Here is a 9,465-nt window from a genome sequence, read left to right as displayed (position 1 = left end):
GTACTTATACTAACAGACGCGTTCAAGATCGATAGATCCAGAAATATCTCTGGCAGATGTTTGACCCGCGAAAAGTAAGACACATTCTCTCTTACCCTCGCGGACAAAAGACTATAACCGAGCAGCTACTGATTTACTTAAGTCAGCTCAGTGATAAGAATATCATCGATTTCCTTAGGATCCCTAGGAGTATAATACATAATTGTATCGCCGGCGTACAATAAAATTTGGAAAGACATCGGGAGATTGTTAACAACAACAACAACAACAACAACAACAACAACAACAACAACAACAACAACAACAACAACAACAACAACAAAAAACAACAACAAAGAGCGATGGTCGATCCTTACGACTGTGTACCCGACATTATCTGCATCGCACAGATCAAAAGAAAAATGGTAAACGATTGGATTCCGCTATAAACAATTTTCTTTTTCAAAATGCTTTAACGAACACGGCAGAAAGAAACACTGATGATAGTAGCACAGTAAGAATTAGTCTTCCATTTGAAGATCGAGTGGTAGCTAATGCGGTTCGGAAGCAGTTACGCGATCTTAGCCATAAGATCGGCCCTACATTGCAGCCAGTTTTCGTGAGCAAGAAACTGGGGCAAGATCTCAAACCCAAAGAAACGAAGCCGTCAATTGTGAATAAGCAGTGTGTTGTTTACCATTTTTCATGTGATCTGTGCGATGCAGATTATGTCGGGTACAGTCAGCCTGACACCTTCATCAACGCATTGCCGGAGCAAAAAATTCGGCAATCGGTAGACATTTCTTGAAGCGTGCGGTAACAACAACCTTTTGAAAGAAACCCAGCTTTTCTGATGAGCTAATGGTTTTCTTTTTTAGTATTTATAGACTGCAACTTACAAACACATTTTGACTTGATAATGACGTTTAGCCGGACGCCGAAACATCGTCGTTTTTTAGCAAATTTTCAATCTTAAAATGATTTAAAGAAATATTTCGCCCCAATTTTTTATAGTTAAAAGCTTTTTTAAATAACTTCTTCTTCGTAGAACCTGAATGGACAGTCATTGAGTGTGTGAATTCTAGAAAAGCCTTGTCCAAGAACATTAAATGCATCTGATTTTGACGTGTGAATATCTGACCAACAATTAACTTCGGCCCGAAGAACAAAACCAGCTATATCTAATTTGTTTTCCGAAACGTTCCAAACATTTCGCTGCATTCGCCGTTGAATACAATTCAATTCAATTCAATTCAATTTTATTCACACTTATTAGAACAAAATATAGTATATTTTATAGTAAAAAAAAATTAAACATGCAGAGCAATGGATTGAATGATTTTACCTTCTACGGAAGAAGGGCGTAGTGGCCAAAAGAGCAAGGCTTTCCTGTTGGCCACTACCTCTGTGCAGTTAAATAAAATAGGGGGAAGAAGAATACACCGGCTAACAATATGTAATGCCGTTTTGGAAGCTTCCAAATTTATTCAAATTAGACCAAACATGTTTTAATAACTGAATAGTTATGTTCAGCTGGTCAGTAACACGTTTGAACTTGAAAAACAAAACGTATCACGACTCCCCTAGAGAATGACAAAACTGGAGCAACTGATACCAATACTGACAAATTTTAAGTTTGACTGAACTCGAACAAAAGATTGCATTCATCTGATCTATTCTAAAGAACAAGTAAATGAGAAAAAAGATGTTTTTGATGTATTCTAGTCACAATTGAATCACACGTACGTATTTGCAAAGAAACTGTTTAGTGAAACAATAGTTATTTCGCTAGAAACTAAAAAAAAAAAGTAATAGACATGTTAGCGCTATACCGCGCTGTAAATGGGTTTTTCAATGGAATATTTTCTCGGTTGTAATTTGCTTTAGTTATGTATGAAGAAATAGAGTTCCTGCTTAAAGTTATCTGTAGGTACTTTGTTTGTTAAGAGCGACAAGATACAATGAAAACAGTTATGAATGCAATACTCACTCATGATCCAAATCGTGCCGAGGAAGACAATTCCGTGAAAGGCAAAGACAAGTCTCATGTCTCCGGTTAAGCGATTACATGCCCGTGAAAAACAAGGTTCAACTAATAATTAAACTGCCTTTATACGCTCCAAACTTTATACGATGTGCGCATTCGTTTTTGCCTTCTGTTAGTAATTATTTAAATGCTCAGATGCGGTCCTGTCAAGACAAGACCTTCTGTCATGTTTTAAGCAAGCAAGCCACCCGAATTATTATAAATTTACAACGAAGATATTAAAATAAGTATTCAATTTTCTCACTTAATATATTTTTAGTTATTCCAGGTGTTTAGATTGTCTAGGTCTAGTAACTTAACAGTACAGTTGCAGGAAAAGAAACTTCGCATCAAATCTTACTGGGAAATAGAAACGAAAGTGCTAACAGTCAAACTGCAAAAGGATATCTCACTGATACGATTCTATATAGCCTTTAGGGATATGGTGTCATTATGCCATCTGTCCACCTGACTTTGATCACTTTCTAAATTTACTTATTCAAAACAGAGTCATCATATATTGCAATTCTATGGATATGATTGGCTGAGCGGCCATGGTGTATGAGCTATTTATTATAGCATGCCCGAGAAATGGCGACCATTAAATTGTCTTTGGTTTTTCTTATAAAACAAAATCAGCAAGATCTAGCAATATTTCGTTGGCTATCAATCATCTTCATTTCCAAAGCACGTTAATGGAAATAATTGCCAGTAACATTTGGGCCAAGGCACCGCGGAGCTGTGGAAGCGCGCATCCTAGCAAATGGAGTAGAGAAATGGGATTCAATACTGTTTTGATCTTCCTTTCAAAGTATTTATATATACTTGTAACCTCAGTTTATTTTCTTTATTTACTTCAACAAATAACCACCAAACTGTAAAACGTTTGGTAGGTTGCTTCATTAGAGAGATTTAGAATAACAGACCACGTGGCCATGTTCTCCGACCCTCATATTTGCCGCTCGCTGTTTTCAGTATCCCAGTTAAATTGAGTAGTTTTGCGTTAACATCAAGTTCAGAATTATTTCGCATCAGTATATGCAACACAATTGAATAGTGCTTTTCGCGCGGACTGATTGGCTAGCTCGGAGGTGATTAGCCAAGTACTATTCACCTCCAAGCAGCCGAAGAGAAAGAAGATGTTTCGCCACGGTCACTTAAGAGGAAACTATTTCGATAAAAGAGTCAGGCTATTACAAAAACGACAAAAATGGCAACAAAGTTTACGGTGACGAAATTACATGGTAAGTTTTTTAATCTTTTAAACCTCATATTCTAAGCGAAAAATATATAAAAAAAATACAGTGCATTGTTTATTATTATTACAATGTAAACAATGAAAAATCTAATGTTTTGCAGCATGGTTTCATCAACAGGACAAATTTAACACAACAAGCAAAGAAAAGACACGTAGCAACTAAATAAGTTACTCCGCAGAAAGCGAAACAGAACTTTCTACAATAAGAAATCGCTTACCGCGCGGCGCGCGAAATTTTAAATTTTCCCACAATTTGTTGGCATATTGCCAAAAAAAAAAAAGTAAATTTTGTTCCACTTCTTGTTCACAATTTCCCTCTAATCCTCTAGCTAAATGAATATAACCTTTACAATTTTAGATTGTCTAAAACGTTTTGTTAGTATGACTTGCTCAGTATTTGAGCCAGGTCTGGTGTAATTTAAATATAACGAAAAAATAAGAAATCCAAGATTAAGGGCTGAAATTATGACGTCAATCTGCGCCAATGGGGTCATTGTTGTCATGCTGTCAAATTGAAAATATATACAGCTTATACCGCCGTTTTTACGCATGTTCTAAGTTGTCACAACTACTGACCTTTTTTGGTTCAAATCATTTCCTTTTATAGCCATGGGTAGGTTTAGTACTTTTAAAGAAGCGGGTGGCATTATAAATATTGTTTCGTTTTTCTTTTCAGGGCATCTCTATCCCTGTGGTCTTCTTACGTCTAGCAGTTGATTTCAGCTTGAAAGTCAAATTTTAGTACCAGCTGAGGTTTCCCTCTGCAGGAAATTCACTCCGGCAATCTCCCAAAGTTAACAGTGCAGGTAAAAAATCCCAAATCTTTTACTGCCGCGTTACATATTACACATTTGCTAAAATTATGGTTTTTGATACAATGGAACTCCAAAACCTTGCGACTACAAATTTTCCTCGTAGCTCTCGATTCTCAACTAACTGTGGGATTGCCATGCGGAGTTTACCTATAGGAAAATGACGGAATTTGTTCGTTCCACGAAAAAGGGGTCGGAATAAGTACTGTGTCATTGTATTTTTTTGTTTTATTCAATACAATGTACAGTTATGTTTTTGATATATAAAAATGCTACTTTCCTTTGTCATTCTTAGTTTGAAGGATCCGATAACTTCCGATTTTTTTAAAGCTAAGCTCCCCTTTATACGCGCTTGGAACCACAGATAGTCACGTTTGTGACAATAAAATGATTTTTTATTTAATTTGCCAGTTTGAGCCTTCTTCCAAAGTAACAGCAAGTATCACAGGATATATTTCAGCCTACCTTCTCCGAGGTGGTGCTTATGGAGACTGTACATTAATACATGTTGATCTCCCTGTGACCTTGTCCTACCAAGCAACTCGTTCACCGGGAAAGAGATAGTGCCTGGACCTGTCTGCTCGCCTAACTGCACTGCAAATGAGTGCCGGTATTTTCTACCAGTGGCGGAGATGAACTTGGAGAAGGGCTTCGCTGGGGTAAGCGGCGGACCCTGTTTGGGTTCGGAAGATCGTCTGGCATCACATGGAGCAGGCGGTTGCTAAAAAAAATGTGCTGGCGTGTGACCAATAAAGACCGCTCTCACTACAAACACGACATCCACTGAACCAACGACACCGAATGCACCAACGATGGACTACACCAACTAAATCGACTACATGTACAAGACCGAATAAGCCAGCCATAGAAACTACACTAAGAACACTGCAGAACCTACAGTAATAGACTAATAATCACTACACAGCCTATAGGTACAAAAATGGTCAAAAATGTGATTCGTTTGAAATTAATTTAGGCCCCGTGATCACTAATTACCCATGATATTCGAAATTATAACTAGGGAAACCGCAGCTGTATACCTGTGTGACAAAAAAGGGTATCGGTCCATGCGAGCGCTGCAGTTTATAGACGTTTTTGGTTAATTTATAAGCAGTTTATCTTTGAATAATTGGAGGCGCGATGGTGTAGTGGTTAGCACGTCGGAATTTTAATCGGAATCGGTCGGTATGTATAGGAAGATCGGAGGGTCGATAGTTTGACGTTAGATTGCTCTCTACATGGTCATGTTGTTTCCTTAGACAAGAAACTTTCCTCCGCATTGTCTCTCTTCAAACAGGCGTATATATGGCTACCGGCGACCAACTATGGAACACTTTAAAGAGAATAGCAATATTCCTGGCGGAAACCGAGTTAAGCTCCGGTCGTACGAGCCCATTAACTTCGAAGATGTTTGAACGCGTCCTAAAAGGGTGGTATCTGAACTAAATTCAGAAATTACACAACAGGTCATCATTATTACCTACATTCATTTACTTTTTATCCTAATTAATAGCTTTTTGGCTAGACTGCCTCTGGTAAGTTAAGCTAACAACCCTTTTGATGCAGCACTGCGTAGATCGTTCTAGTACAAAGGGGATGCAACCTTTACTTTAACAGCATTCGGGCCTGCCTAAGTGCAAATCGTTAATCAGGAGACTTTCTGGAGTCAAGGGCCGCTGTTTATTCAGTGTAGCATATAAGTTCGCAAAATGTTTACTTAAGCAATACAAAAGCGAAGCTTTTTTCCATTTTTTTATAAAATCGTAAATAAGAAATACTACGCTGACGTGAACCCTTAGATTAACATCTTGAGCAAGAATAGGCCATGGATGGTCGTAGCTGACAAGCATCGTAAGATTTCACGTAGGACGACTGGCATCGTAGCACCGTAGGATCGTAGCACGGATGAAAAGTAGGATAGCTGTTTCAAGTGATGGTATGTGAAACGTATTCATTTGGTCCAATAAATAAAGCGATTGAGTCGGGATGAACAACAGACAGTTTTAAATTTGTTTAATATTCACCCCGGCTTACTTTGTTACAAGGTTTTCAGGCATCGTTACTTATATCTCATTTATCAACATTGTATAACATGTGTTTACTTGTGGAACATTCAGTACACTTGTTAAGCTATTAAAAAATCATTCTGCACCAAAGTTATAGTATTTATTTTACTTTGTAAACTCTGACAGATACCAGAACTAAATTACAGAAGTTTGCTACCTTTCATATGCTACAATTGTAATCAATTTTGATCCATTACTCAGTCTAAAAAACTTTTAGGATTTCATTTAATCACTACATAAGCTCAGTGGGGATGAGAACTACCATGTAAAAAAGTTTGGACGATCGTCAGAAATTTTGAAAAGAACCTGTGAAGTTAAGGTTTCCGTTTCTCTGCGACCATCAGTTCTTATCATATTTTTCATTGTGAATAAGCTAAAAGGTACCGGTCACTGTTCTTTAATTTCAAAACTATAACCACACAGAGACGTTTAAAAGTTTATAGATGATCCTCCGCTACTTTTACGTGGGAGCTCAGCCCAACAGACCACCACTGAGTTTCTTAATAAACTGGCCAGAAAACTGAGATTTCGACGCTAAGTATAATTACGCCGACGAAGTTACGCGAAAAAAATAAAATTGGAGGGCGACGCGAACAGCGACGATTTGCAAAGCTTATTACCTGTTTTGAAGAACTATAAACAACAACAACCGACAACCGTGTAACAAGAAATTATTGCCGAATCTAATAATTTGCGATATTTTCCTTGACTCCCCAAAAGAATTCTCTGCAATAATGATACTTCCTACAATCAAACCATAAGTTGAGGTTTTACATGGGGTTATTTGACAGTTGTGAATTGACCAAACTAGTGACAGTCAGCCGAGAAACTCGACATAAATCTTTCCCTTGAGATAATTGAACTTTTTCTGAATGTAGAAATGTAAACCTAACTTGGAACAAGGCCATTTTTACCATTGACGTAATATATCAAACGTGAGGAAGAGTGTTTCATCAGATATCCAAACACTGAGAAGTTGCTTGAAAATACGAGGCGCAGCGGATTTTTTTTAAACGACTTCGAGGTGTTTGGATGTCTCATGAAACACACTTTCGAGTGTTTGATATGGCTTCTCAAATGATCTATAATTCTTGGAGAAATTCAAGGATAAAGTTGGCAAAATTTTATGGTAATTAGAATCACATATCCAAACCACGGTCATGGTAGTGATTTTCTTTGTTTTCTCTTGATGAATTATTAATACGTTTGAGAAGTAATATATCAAACACGAGGAAGAGTGTTTTTCATCAGATATCCAAACACTGAGAAGTAGGTTGAAAAAAAGCGAGGCGCAGCCGAGTTTTTTTAAACGACTTCGAGTGATTTGGATATCTGATGAAACACACTTTCGAGTGTTTAATTTGAAATGGCTTCTCAAATGATCAATACTTCTTGGAGAAATTCAAGGCTAAAGTTGGCAAAATTTTATGGTAATTAGGATAACATATCCAAGCCATGGTCACGGTAGTGATTTTCATTGTTTTCTCTTGATGAATTATTAATGAGTTTGAGAAAGACAGATCAAAGATTCTTCATGAGTATTCATAGATATAAGCATAGCTTTGCTTGAGTTGCCTTGTGGAGAAGTCATACGGCATCAAATTGAAGTCACTCTATTCCAGACAGGTGCACGACTTTACAATTTTGCATGGTTTTGTATGAGTAATTTTAAGTTTCTTTCGGCATGAGAAAGAAGGAAAGCTTGAACGAAATCACCTCCCTGTGGAACATCGGCTCGTGGCAATAATTATAAACTTTGAGTAACACCGAAATATGTTCCATCTTGCATCTTAGCAAGCACCGGCATGACTTCCTGGGAATTTCAAAACTAGCCATCAAACCGCGGCATTCGCACTCTAACTAATGATTACTTGCAGTTGGTTAAGATGGCTAGCGGAAAATAAAAACTTTAACCATTTTCACACAAAGTTCACGAGTGACCGGACGGGTCAGCTTGATCTGGGATGAGTCTGCATTGTTGTCCGGGTACTTACCGCTGGCCTCCCGGAGCCTCCCCCCATAATAAATTATTCTATGGCCAATTAGAGACTTTCTTTGTAGTCACATTTTTGAAAATGTAAATTTCGCGATCCCAACTCAGTCACTCTCTGTTTACCCATCAACGTTATGAACCCTTTTTACTGGGTCTTCCTGCAATTAATTGTTGTTCAATGTAGACTAAATTGCTTTCAAATGAGGCGGTCTTGTCAGTTAAAATGATTCCCCTTTCCCGACTAGGGCCAAAGCAACCTCCCCCACCCCCCCCCCCCCCCCACCTCCTTTCCCTGTCCCCTAATGTAGAGTTTAGGGGTAAACAATATTCGTAAATTCTGGGAAGAAATCGGAAACAACTTCGGAAATCTTTGGATTATACTCGGCACTGTTGATGGTTAAAGAATATGTGGACCACGTTGAGTTGAAATAATAGAAGTAGATTATAGGGAGCTTAAGCAACGGCGACGGCAACGGCAACGAAAACGTCACCCGAAAATGTAACTTTGTTTCATTTGTGCTATTTCGTTATTATTTCAACTCGCTCAACTTCTACAGAAACGGCGAACTATCCAGAAACCAAATTGGTAGCAGTGGTGTACAAGTTAAGAAAGAAAATGAAAAAATTCACCGTCGTGCGTTCACCTTCTCCACAAAACCTTAAGAGTGGTCATTTCACGTTGTTGTTTTGCAGAGGACGGTAAAGAAATGTACCAAAATGTAAAACTCACGTGCAGAGCGATTGTTTTGCCTTATTAAACCTATTGTTTTATGTCGTTGTTGTTGCGGTCGCCGTTGCTTAAGCTCTCTTAGAGTTAAAGTTAAAGGAGACCTTAAGTGTTAAATTTATTGGCACTGGAGAAATGGTTCAAATTTTAGCAGATAACTAAAAAAATAGCCTCAACTAATAACAGAACACAACCTAATCTAGGGCCTCCACACTGCACATATTTCCCAGTTTATCTTATACTGCGTGATGGTCAATTGATAACTGTATGCTTTTCAGGTTCATCATCAATACCCTCATATACATTTAATTTTGTTATTGCGTAAGTCAATTTAGCGCCATTATTAGGAGATTACTGCATCACCTTCGAAGAAACTAGAAGTAAGTTAAAACTCAGATCGGTCAAGTAGATCATATTTTATCTCTTTTGTAATATTCCCGTGCTTGAGGCGGAAACCGCAAAACTTAGGAAAAAAGCAAAAATACGAAAAAAGAAAATCCCGCCTGAATTTTACCTTACACGGTACTAGTTCCATTATGGTAGTCTTTTATGTGCGTACTTGCGTAAGCTTCAATTGCGCTTTTTTGTTTTTTTTTTTCAACTT

This window comes from Pavona decussata, unplaced genomic scaffold (genome assembly GCF_977016875.1).
Source record: "Pavona decussata unplaced genomic scaffold, jaPavDecu1.1 SCAFFOLD_128, whole genome shotgun sequence".
NCBI classification, from domain to species: Eukaryota; Metazoa; Cnidaria; class Anthozoa; order Scleractinia; family Agariciidae; genus Pavona; species Pavona decussata.
The sequence above is the reverse complement of the archived record's forward strand: the minus strand, read 5'-3'. Positions refer to the sequence as shown.